The sequence below is a fragment of the Cavia porcellus genome, unplaced genomic scaffold, assembly GCF_034190915.1.
Source record: "Cavia porcellus strain 051 isolate PalLab524CR breed Dunkin Hartley unplaced genomic scaffold, mCavPor4.1 scaffold_8, whole genome shotgun sequence".
Lineage (NCBI taxonomy): Eukaryota > Metazoa > Chordata > Mammalia > Rodentia > Caviidae > Cavia > Cavia porcellus.
Window position 1 is genome coordinate 67,954,937 of NW_026947491.1, and position 12,898 is coordinate 67,967,834.

Sequence of the window (12,898 nt, forward strand, 5' to 3'; positions counted from 1 at the left end):
AGTGAGGACTTTTTACCCAGCTCCCTTCTCTGGAACCTAGGGCAGTGGTGTTAATTGTTTGCATTTGTCCAGATACTCCATGACATAGAAGGAAAAGGTTTGTTTGTTTATTTGTTTTCACTAGGACCTTGTGAGGAAAATGAGAAACTTTTTAAAAAATGCAACCCCCTGTGATGAAATGAATACATATACCTTGTTTATAGTTATCATCAGCAGAAATATGAACAGTAAAATACAAATAATTGCAGCGATAAATGCCCTTCTCCTGGAGAAGCCCTTACTCAGAGCCACTTAGAAGAAAAACTCTAGTCCTCAACTGAGTCCACGTCTTCCCTCCTGTCATTTTCATTAACTTGGTCTTTCTTGACCATTTCCTGCTATCGGTGCTAATTCGCTCATTGTAAGGGACTCTCGGTGTTTTCTGTCTACAATTGCTCCAAGATCAATGCCTCATAGGCTGGCTCTTTTCCACTTAAATTATCAACTATATTTTTATTGGTGTTTCTAACTGTATTCCTAACTGTACACACGTCTTATGAATGGACTGCTGTTCTCAGACTTTTGGATTCTTTTGTCTCAGGGAGACAGAAAGAGAGGGAGGGTGGGGAGGGGAAGGGCCAGAGAGAGACAGAGGAGGAGAAATCACTTCTCCTGGAGCATTTGACCTTCACTACTGTAGTGCCTGTGTGACAATTCACTCTACATGGTTCCTTATCCTGTAATCATCATAATGCATTGTAAGTGGTTCTCTTATCTTGTATTTATCAAGGGATATGAGTTGTAACATGTCTAAAAGGATACAAAGGAGCTATGCTGTCCATTGTTGAGTCACCTTCTCCTAACTTGGTGCCTGGCTCCTATAAGTAGTTCAAAGATGTTAAATGAATGGATGGGTGAATGTTTTCTGCTCTTAACACAAAATAACACTATACAAGTACTATCTGTACTTCAGCCTTCTGAGAACAGAATCTGCATCACAGTCATTTTGCGTATGTTCTCAGTACTGAACCCAGTGACTAGTACACAGGAATTACATGGCAAATGTTTGATGAGTGACTAAATAACCTAAAGCAAAACTGACCAAGCCATGTGAGTCACTTCATTGTTCAATACCTTATAGAAAACAGTTGCCTCAGCTTGTGTATAAACTGAATCAAATCAAAGAATTCTGCAGACATTCTCTGAGCATGAATAGTCTAACTTGTGAAACAGTTGAATATCTAAACATTTCCAAATTCCCAAATTGTATGTAGACTAAATAATTTGCAATCAGGAATTGTCCGTTTTAGTGGCATTAGTACTCAGAAAATACCAACTCATCCGCTATTAAATCCAGAAACAAAGTGTATGTCCATTTGCCAAATCCATGATTTTCTTCTTTTTTTTTTAACAGCATCATCGGAGATGAGTCAAAATCCAAAAGGTCATTAGTGTCAGAAATGTAACCACTGACTTCCTGCTCAGTTGAAAGCTGAGAGATGGAGTTTGGGAACTGAGATTTACAGCTCAAACATTCCTCTTCCCACCCCACTACCCTAAAAAGCTCTCCATCAAATGAAGTTAGATTACTCAACCAGATTACAAAAAGCAAATTTTTCCTGTTTCCAATTTTGAAAATAAAATAGCAAACTATAGGAAACAAAACACGATTCACAGTAAACACTCCACTGGTAGTGAGTCAATAAATATGGAACAATCCTAAATAATTTTAGGTGCAGATTAATAAAAATTTACAGCTAATATCTAAAAGCATTCGCTGTTTGCCAAGCCTTGTGCTCACTATATGGAACATGTGATGGATAATTTTAGGTGTCACTTGGCCTGGGTTAGGAATACACAGATGGCTGGCAAAGCATTATTTCTGGGTGTGTCAGGAAGGGTGTTTCTGGAAGAGATTAGCATCTGAATCCATAGACTCCATAAAGAAAATCCCTCCCCTCACTGTGGGTGGGCAGCATCCAACTCATTCAGAGCCTGGACAGAAGAGAAAGGCCGAGAGCCAGGGTGAGCCTGGTCTTTGCAGGCGCTGGGATCCATGTTCACCTGTTCGTGCATCTGCACTCTGAGTCCTCAGCCTTTGGCCTCGGACTGAGTCACACCAGTAATGTAGGTGCCCCACACTACTGCTTTTCCAGCTTGTAGACAAAATATCATACGTTTCTCAGCCCCCATAATCACATGATCTAATTCCCACTTTTTAAAAAATCAGCTCATATCTATATTTACATATTCTCGTGTTTCTGCTTCTCTGAAGAATCCTAATACAGAATAATTCACATTAAATCTCCCCAGTAACCCAAGAGGTATGTTCCATTATTATTCTTGCTATTTTATGAATAAGGAAACTGACATTCACAGAACTTTCCTGAGATTACACATCATGCAAACGCTGAGGCCAAGATTCAGTTCTGAAAAAGTAAAAGTCTCAGTCCTTGCTCTGGTCTGCCTGGTCTTGACCCTCCAGCTCCGGGTCTCCATTCAGCTCCTGCTTCAACTATCAGTTACAGAAGCAAATCTGCTTATTAGAATTACAATGGAATATGTCTGTGTAATCTGCAGTTGGGACATCAGGGCCGGGTCTGAGTTGTTGCTCAATTTTACAGATAGTGTTTATTGGAAGAGGTTAGAGCAGCAGTATTGAGAAATATTGTCTCATCTGTGTTTAGTGTGTATCTCCATAGGGGAGAAGGGGGGGACAAGGCTAAACTGGTTCCTCAGAACATTTGAGGACCTAAAAAGAGATTGCAGGTGAGTTTGGTGGAATGCATAAGCGATGCTATTGGCTGCCTCCAGCTGTGAACTGAACTGCCCCTCACAGCTGGATGAGAACTGTTGGAACACAGTTCACTTCTGGGAGCTACTCAGAGAACAGATTAGCATTAAGCCTTTTGTTTCCGGAGCAGAGTGATGCTATTAGAAATAACAGAGATTCTGATAAGCTCTGGGGTAGTAGGTGACTCATGAGTAAAAGATCTGCCCTCATTTAAGTGATTCATGTTGCCCCACAATGTAACAAGATTAGCAAGGAGCCAATAAGATGCTAAGAAGGCTGCCTTTTCCTGACCCTCCTAGGACTAGTTTTGTAGAAATGACCTTTGAGAGCAAGTTTGAAATACCAGACAACTTCTCTGAGAACCAGCCTTGGGAGACAAAGGAAATATTCTCGTCCTCCTTCTTTCCTTGTTTTGTCTCGAATTGGCTGCATTTACACTCAGATCTCTGATTATGGGACAATCTTCTCTGTGAACTAAATGCTCAAAATTCTGCGTGGACACCATTTCTTTCATTTCAAAAGAAATGTCAATGGTATTCATTGATTTTTTTTTTTTTTTCATTTCTTACACTCAGACTGAAACGTAGATTCTTCTTGGGTCTTGAGCCCACCAGCTGTAAGACTGGAATTATACCACTGGCTCCCCTGGGCCTCCAGCTTGCTAACTCATCCTGCATCCTGATACTTCCTTACCCCTAGAGATGCATGAAACAATCCCTTATATTAAATACCTGTATATACATAATATGTATTTGTTGATTGTATTTCTCTGGAGAATCCTGGCTAAAATGATTCCCTTGAACTTCAGCCTCTTACACGCATGACACACCTTTGAACCCTGCTATCACCTGGGTCTAAAATTCACCACCCATTCTCACCACAACTTCCTATCCCTTCAGCTCTCAGGAAGCTCCACCCCACCACACCTGCTCCTTGACTCATTGTGACCCCTGAGTCTTGGCCAGCTTCTTAAGCCCCTCCCTCCGCTTGCTTCCTGCCTTACCCCCTGGACCCCAGCTCCATCAGTCAGCATCTCATCCTCTTCCTCAGCTCTCTTGCCTGCAGTCAGCCACTTCTACAAGGTAAAACCCAAATTCCGAGTCAATCTTACCCCATGCCTACCAGTCCGCATCTATACCCAAGCTGCTCAGTGCTCCTGGGGAAAATCAGAAACCCACACCTCTGGTCTTCCTACAAAATTTGGTTTCTTCTCTGCTATCTCTGGTTATCCATTTTCATTCTCTGATTGGAGTTCTTCCCTGGCCTGAGGGTTCATCCTCTAGTAACTTCTCTAAGTATTTTCTTTCTGGATTTTCTTCCATCCTCATGCCTTTAACTTTACGGTCTGATTACACAGTGATCTGCATCACTAGCACAGACTGCTCTCTAAATCCTGATCCAGTTTTCTCCTTAGCAGCTATAGATACTCCAACCTCAATATCTACAAAGAAAGAGCTTGTCCCCTTCAGTTTAACTACCGCCAGCATCCTGCTCTGCCCCTTGTATATTGTGTCTCCTGTCTCAGTAAATGACAGCATTCACCTAGTTGTTCAAAATAGGAACGTGGGACTCATTTCTACATCCAAACCACTAAATTCTGCATAACTTTCCACTGGTGTTCCTATCTTTAATCTCTTCCAGTTGGTGCCCTTAGTATAGTTTCCTAACTTTAAACCTCTAATATTTTTCCTTATATGTGTCAACTCCTCAGCCATATTTACCAGTCTCAAATATGAAGTGCACTTTCTAATAATTCATTCATATAATATTTTTGAGTGTCTACTATACATCAGGGATACTACTGAAAATATAAAGAGAAACACACACAGTGTCTAGTCTCATAAGACTTACACTTTCTCATGCTATTTTTCTAAAGGTTGGATTTGATATTCCCACCTTACCGACAAGGTCTGGAGCTAGATGTCTTTGATTTGAAGTCCAGTTCCTCCACGATCCTAAGCATTCTTGGCTTTATCTTTTTCATCTGTAATACAAGAATAGTAAGAGTACCCACCTCCAGGCTGGGAGTTACTGATACCTATGTGTGTACAGAGACATTTTACTGACTGTCTCTATTCCAAATGGATGTGACCAATCATGATCATACCACACTGGGTGTCAAATATTTTGAAGTGACCTTTACTTACCTCAGAAGGTAAGACTGAAGATTAAGTGAGCCAATCATGGAAAATACATATAATAGCACTAACAGTAAGACACACTCAATAAATATTAGCTGAATTAAATTCAGTAAGGGGTTCCCTATCCCATAAACTCTAAAGTTCTCTACTTCTAGCTACCTGATCACCTTACATTCTTCTCCAGGTAGAGCAAAATCCTTAGTTCCTTGAGTAAATCACTTTCTTTTTTCTTTGTACATTTACATACACAGCTTCCCCCACCTGACCACCTTAAATTGTTCAATGTTTATGTACAGCTAGACACATAAAAAGCTGAAAGATGACTTGCTTTTTTTTTTTTGAGTAACAGAGTAGTGAGTTGGAGTTTAGTTTCTCTTTTCTCAGAGGTAAGTTTGGACTCCTCCAAATGCTTTAAAATTGATAAGCACTTTTAAACATGAGAAGGTCCAAATCAGGCCTTTTTTTTTTTATCGTAGACCTGCATGGGTCATTCTCACAAGATTCCTCCAAGGATGTTCCACTTTAGCAGGTGGATCCAAGACTGGTTTATGGGGAGCCCTTCTTCCCTCCATCCTGGGGTATTTTTTTTATACCATTCAGGTTTCAAACCTGAGTTTTTTGATACCTGACTCCCTGTCTTAGATACACCACCTATGGTCACTTGTTAGGAAATGTCTTTTGCTATGACCTCCTTAGCAACCTGTCCCTTAATAATAAATAGCCTCATCTTTTTTGTTTATCCCACTACCCATTCTGTGCGATCCTGCAGTATTTTAATCAGCTGCTGCCTTCCAGCTTTGTTATCTAGGTGCGGCAAATCAGTAACTCACAGCCTGTTGAGACTGACTGACCCGGAATATGGAAACATGACTGTAAGCATCCTCGCCTTGCTTTGGCTTCTTCTAACTGGGTCTGGTAAGGAAGGTGTCTCGCCTCTGGGGTCATAGAAGTAGAAGGGTGTGGCACTTGGGAGGCTGAGGCAGGAGGATCACTGAGTTTGAGGCCAGTCTGAGCTACAAAGTGAGTTCAAGGTCAGCCTGAACTACATAGTGAAACTCTGTCTCAAAAAGACAAAAAGTAATAATAATCTTAAAAACAAATGAATAATAAACTACTTAACCAGAGTTCAATCTTTTCTATAATGTCAAAAAGTTTTTGCATATGACCCTTTAGAGCTAGAATAATAAGCATTAAAGGGAGCAAAATAAAGAACTTTTTGTTTATTACAGAAAACAATTCAGTTAAACTGGAAAGTAGCTCATCTGAAATGGAAAATGCTGGCTCTAAATCTTGTTTAGCACTGAGTCTCAAGGAGCATAACAACTCCTTTGTGAATCCATTCTTCCTCCACAGCCAGATCTGTAAAGTAGAAATAATATTATGTGTCCTGGCTAGTCTCACCACAGTTTAATGAGATTATTTCTAGGAAATGCTTTGACTTCCAAACTCATAGGAAAATTCAAAAACTTTTATTCTAAAGGGTTTCAATTTGATTAAAAAACTCTCCATGTCTGCTTTGTGAGTCATACAAATTTCCCACTGACTTTCCATGTGCCTCTATTATCAGTATTAAATATTTATTTAAAGTCTATTAAAGTAAAAAATTATGCTTCCAGCTTCCAACCCAAGGTGATTTCTAATGACTATTTAGTTTTTATGATGATTTCTAAAATTTGCATTAATAAGAGAAGAATCTAATGTTAAATTGAAGGTTATTAACATTGGCCTCCTTTCAAGTTCTCTGAATGCTAAAAAGATCTTTTTTCTTTTCTTTTCAACATACCTTTCCTTAATTGCATGAGAATAAAATTACACTTAATTATTATTTAAAATTCTATAGCACATTTGCGTAGGCAAAAACTCCAAGCTGTTCCTTAATTTAAATACCTATGATTTACTGCCTTCTCAATATCCACTTCATATCTGTGAGTATCTCAAATGTAACAAAAAAGAAAAAGACAAATGTCCCTCCCCAACCTGCTCCTCCTCCACTCCAGGCTTCCCCAAATAAACTGTTTTGGTCATTTTGGGGGTTCTCCTCAACAGCTTCTTTCTTTTCACACCTCATATTGGATTCATCTTAAAACACATCTCAAAACATATTCCAGACTTGGTCTACTCACTGTCACCCCTGGCCTGAGTCATCACAGCAGCATAATAACTGATTTTCCTTTCCCCATCTGTTCTTAGCACAACATTCAAAGTAACTTCAGAGTAACTAAATTATAAGATAGATTTCTTCCTTTGCTTAATCCTGACTCCCTACCACCCACTATCATGGTTGCCCAAATACCCAGAGCAAAAACTGAACTCTACGCAATGGCTACCAGGGCTTTTGTGACCTTTCTAATCCTTCAACCACTAAAACTGCTCCACTGTGGCTTTATACTCTGAATGCTGTCTGCATTTTCTTACCCTGGACATCCGCGTGGAAGTTTCCCACACTTTCTTCCAGTATTATTTAAATGTCACCTTCAAGGAAGGCCTTCTGTGGCAACTTTACCTAAAATTACAACCCCACTCCTGATACATCCTTTCCCCTTCCTGCCTTGTTCTCCTAACCCCCCTCAACACTACACACAACCCCTGATAACAACAAAATGTTATTGCCTGTCTCCCTCTCTAGAATGCAAAATATAACAACACAGATATTTTTATCCTTTAATAAGTATTAGCTATCAAAAAACGTTTCTGAAAAGAAATGTTTCCAGCTACCTTCATCAGGACAATGGCTTCTGATGTAAATTCCCATCCTGCCAAGGATAATATTCTTTTTTCAGTGGACATTTCAGACTGTGAGAACAGAAGAGCAACTGTAGCCAAGGGGAGTTGGGTGGGAAGGAGCACAGCACTTTGGCTTATATATGATCCCTCTCAATGATGTGGGGTGCTTCATGCATAAACCACACCAGTTTTGTGCAGAAAAAAGAGCACTTGATCAGAACATATGCCCTAGGCCCATGAAACTGCTCAGAAGACGTTGATTCCAGGGTCAACTTAATTTCCCCATTGGCTGACTAGAACAGAATACCACTGATTTCCCCTACAACCATTTTTTAATGTAATGATTTTATCATGAGCTTGAGAACTGTTACTTGTTATGTGAAGTCTGTATAATTAAACCCATCATTTCAAAAGAAAAGCTTTGTTCATAGTTCATGTCTAATGGTCTATGGGTGGGCTGGTAACTTTTTCCAGCCTCATGCCTACTCGAATCCCAGGAGATTTGTCCTAGATGATGATACACTGAAGATGAATCTGGAAAGTCGCACCTAATGGAAATCAACAAGATCCTGAGACCTGAGACGGACTGCAAAGAGCACAGTCTCTATAGCAAGCAACTATTCCCAGCTGACTTCCACCATGATGAATCACCAGATCTGACTTTTCAGAAAAAGACAGAGTTTAGACACCTGTGAAATCATTCAGATGCAGAAAGTTGGCCTCTAAATCAAGAGTTTTTTTTTTTTTATAGCCACCACTATCATCAGACTCTGTAGGCCAAAGAAAACAGCTTCTAACCACATTCAACAGGGACTCGACCTCTGCTTTACAAGTTGGTTAAAACTAAATCCAGTTCTGAGAAAGTAAACCAATATAACTCCATTGCCTGTCATAATCTTCTGTTAAATTCCTTCCCCCTTGAAAACAGATTTCATAAACATCTCAGAAAGCAAAGCCATGACACCTTTGGCTCCACATCTTTTTCTTTTTTTTTTTTTTTTTTTTTTTTTTTTGGTCTTTTTTGTTTTTATCAGTACCGGGGATCAAACTCACGACCGCCTGCTTGCAAGGCAGGCGCTTATGGCGCTGAGCTAAATCCCCAGCCCCTGGCTCCACATCTTAAAGCTCAGCATCCATAGCTGGCGTGGGGTGCATGCCCATAATCTCGCACTCCGGGAGCTCAGACAGAAAGTTCACGAGCTGGAACCCAGCTTAGGCACCTTAGTGACTTAGTGAGACTGTTTCAAAATTAAAAAGGGCAAGGGAAGTAGCTCAGCAAGAAGACCCCGAATTCACTCCCCAGGACCACAAAAAGAAAAAAGCCCTTCAGCATCCACATGAGTGCATTCCATCTCTCAATCTGTTCAGCAGAATAAGTAGGGAACCCACCTCCACTGAAGGGGAGTCTAATAATTTCCCTCACAGGGTTTTAGGAGCTCTTCAAGAGTGCAGTGACGGGCTGAGACCAGATAGAACAGCAGAAAATTCCAGTGACAGCAAGGGAAACACAGGGAATTCTCTGGCTGCCAGTGGAGGAGGGAGGAGACAGCCTATTTGTGCATGAGGATTGCAATCCAAACTGAGAAAGGAAGGGTTATTCCCTAAATCATTTAGAAGACTGTGAGCCTCCCAAAAGCTGACTGTTTCTAATCTATCCATGTATTCCTAGACTGCATTCCCATCTCTGGCACACAGTAGGGATTCCATGGGCTGTTGGAGGAAAGCAGAGTTGTGTCATATGGCAGGTTAAAGAAATCTCACAATCAAACAAAAGCTGGTGACTTCGAAACCTCTCTGGGGAAACTGGCAATGTGAAATTTTAACACTTCGAGACAGGGCTGCAATTTGCAATTTCAGAATCACAGACTTTATTGTTCTTTAAATTATCATAATGAAAGAAAAGGGAAAAGATGAAAAATTAAAACCAATGCTCATAGTTTTTAAATTTCAAGAAGCAAGAAAAAAATCCAATCCCACTAGAACAGGTAAAGCAATTGCAAATCCACAGAGATGTGAATAAAATTGTTTTATAGCATTGTTTTCCCCAGACACATTGTTTAATGCAATGATTTTATCAAGAGCTTGAGAACTGTTATTTGTTAGATGAAGATTATGTAATTAAACCTACCATTTCAAAAGAAAAGCTTCATGGATCCTTTTGTTTTGTTTTGTTTTGAATCTTCTATGGCTGAGCTAGTAATTTTTTCCTGTCTCACACCTACTCAAAACCCAGGAGATTCGTCCTTGATGCCTGGCATGAATATAATTACAGTACAGTTCTCCGGTGCATAGTTCAATCACAGCAGCCAACTATTGATTTGTGCGCATATCCAACACACATTTCTGCACTCTGGGAGTTGTTAAAATGCATTAACAATCTCCAAGCTCATGTTCTGAATATGGCGACAGTGGGGGTGTTGGTTGTTTTGCTTTATAATTTTCTTTTCTTTTCCTCCCAAGACCTGAGCCAAACCTTTTCTGAGCTGGAAAGCTCCACCGATGTGTTGCAACAAATTCATGTTCAATTTCACACTGGGTCACACACAATCAGAAGAAAGATATAACCATGGCTTGGGGGAGGGCTGGGAGGATGCAAGGCTGACTGCACAGGAAGCTCTGGCTCTCACAGGGACTTTGGGGAAACATACCTTCTTCTCTCGTGACTGAGATAACTTCTCAGCATAAAGTCTTCAGTGAATTCAAAAGATGTTTTTGCACACGTTTTCCTGAGTAGCGATAGTAATGATTCAAACTCCCTTCTTGTCAGCATAAAACACTATACGACAAGACCGCATATACAATGGAAAGGACGAAAGTAGGCAAATGAGAGGCCCTGGGAGTAGAGCTGGCTCTTCCACGACACAGAGGAAGTCATGTACGTTCTATCTACAAAAAAGGGACCAGGCACTACTAGTTTTCAAACAGTGCGTCATGAGAGTTGGGACATAGCTGCAGAAAAGCAGTAGGTTTCTCAGACCACCATATTCTTCCTCCTACACGTCAGCCACAACAAGTTGGTTCTTACCTGTTTACAGCTCAGATTTCCATATTAGATTTTCCACATGAAAGCTTGAAGAAAACTTCTCTGGCCTTTCCAATTTTCACTTCCTATGATTCTACAATTTTTCTCTATGAATGTAGACAGACTCAATTTCCTGAAGGACATGTATTTATTACTGCAGGTCACTGTGGAAAATGGGAAACATTTCTTTAATGTAATGACCACCATCATCAAAAATATGGATTTATTAAGCAGCTATTCATATACTTTTAGCACAAGCAAAGCTTATAAATTATATTTTAAATTTAAGAAATTGAGTGATTTCACAGATTTTGGAAAAGGGAAATCTTTATATTCTTTCAATGTAGTATAAATACTGAGAAGCAGATGCAGAAATGCAAATGAACAGTGTATTTGAAAATGCTTTTGGAACACAACTAGAATAGCTAATAGGCAATTAAACATTTTTACCTTGAACAGATGTTATAGGGGATATTAACATTTGCCTGCAGTTCCAAAAAGTCTTATGGCTGTAGGTAAATAACTCAATTTCAACCAACCTAAGTAAAAAGTGATTTTTCCCAAGAAATGAGGTCTAAATATCTACCATGCCTTATCACTGGGACAGGAAGAAACACTGGTGCCTCAGAAGATACAAAGAAATTCCAAGAACATGCAGGTAGCAAAGTAAGATTAAAAAGTTCATACTGGGAAAATAGGAAGTTTCTGTATTGCAAATCCACAAATTCAAACTTCTCCATTCATAGCAGAAGGGAGCAAAAGCTACCACAAAAATTAACAGACACCAACCAAGTATTCAAAATGGACCTAAAGAAATACTTCAGCAAAGACTAAAATGTAGTACTAAAGATCATAAGCCAGAAGGACGCCTCTTACATCTGACTACAAAGAATAAAAAGAAATGGATCGTAAAGCACCAAAATAGAGACTGTTTCCTTAACCATACCGGTAGGTATTATCACTACATCCTCTGTAAAGAAAAATCAGATTTCAATACTGGAATCAGCTCAGAATGCTTTTGTACCCCATCTTCCATCCACATTACTGAAGAAACACTGTCACCAAAGCTAGCACACAGTGTTTAGAAATCAAAAAACTGCTAATTTCTTCCTCCTCCTCTTCTTATCTGCTTTCACCTTGATTCTTCTACTTGGTGAGCTGGTTTGACTGATAAATTGGGCCATTCAGTCATACTCTTCATTCATCACAATTCTTGATCTGTTTTATCGTCTAAAATAAAGCACTCAAATGCCTCAGACCTAGAATAGAATATGAAAAGATGCCTCCTGCCAAAGAGAAAAAATTCAAATTCTCCACAGAGATCAGATAACTTTGAATGTTTTAGTGGGGAACTTCAGAATTCTGATAATCTTATACACAATTGATACTTGTAGATCTCCTCTCCGATACCATAGAAATTCTTAGGAGGTAGCCCTAAAATGATTTTAAAAGCTAATAACTATCATGGGAATGAAGTTTTTAAAATGTGAACCATGTAGCATTCAATACCCCAGGTACAATTATTCCTCTAGGAAATTATATAATAAGGGGAAAAAAAATCACATGAAAATCAAGTAGTTCAGGCTAGGGATTTAGCTCAGTGGCATAAGCACCTGCCTTGCAAGCAGGCGGTCATGAGTTTGATCCCCGGTACCGGAAAAAAAAAAAAAAAAAGAAAATCAGGTAGTTTGTGACCACCTGTCTGGCTACCAAAAATGATGGTTCTGTAGCTCCTGGAACCAAAGAAAACCAACCTATGGAATTCACTTCAACCAAAATCTGTTACAACAGATGTCATGCCAAACACTTCTAGTCTTCAGTATCTCTAGGCACAGGGTAGGACAGTCTTTCTGGCTGCTTTATAGTTGTATATGATCACATGACTAATTATGGTCAATGAGGATAAAGGAAATAAGTCACTTCCAAAATAGAGCATTCGGTTGATAAGGTAAGACCTTCCACACAGTGAAGGGAAGTGACAGGTAATGCTTCATCTACTTAGAGTGGCCATGACAAAGACAGCCCATGTAGACACACAATGTACATGTAGCACAATAGAAGTAAATCTTTGTGGCGTTAGGTTTCTGAGACTAGGGGAAAATTTGTTACTACACATTACCTAGTCTATCCTGACTGATGCATGCTCCATAGATTTGGCTCTCTGTTCCTTCCAGAGGAATCTACACAGGAATGAACTACACAAGTTATCTTCCAAATCCACGGTCGTGACTAGACACC

General features: G+C 39.7%; 1 long non-coding RNA gene across 6 annotated transcripts in view; it reads right to left on the bottom strand.

Moving 5' to 3' along the window:
• LOC134477362 (uncharacterized) overlaps window positions 1-12,898 on the bottom strand; it is a 204,322-nt gene that overhangs the window by 78,790 nt on the left and 112,634 nt on the right. For all 6 annotated transcript variants that reach the window (XR_010049382.1, XR_010049384.1, XR_010049380.1 and 3 more), the window contains exon 3: window positions 10,664-10,824. This is a non-coding gene — a long non-coding RNA (uncharacterized LOC134477362). The remainder of the gene's footprint in view (window positions 1-10,663; window positions 10,825-12,898) is intronic.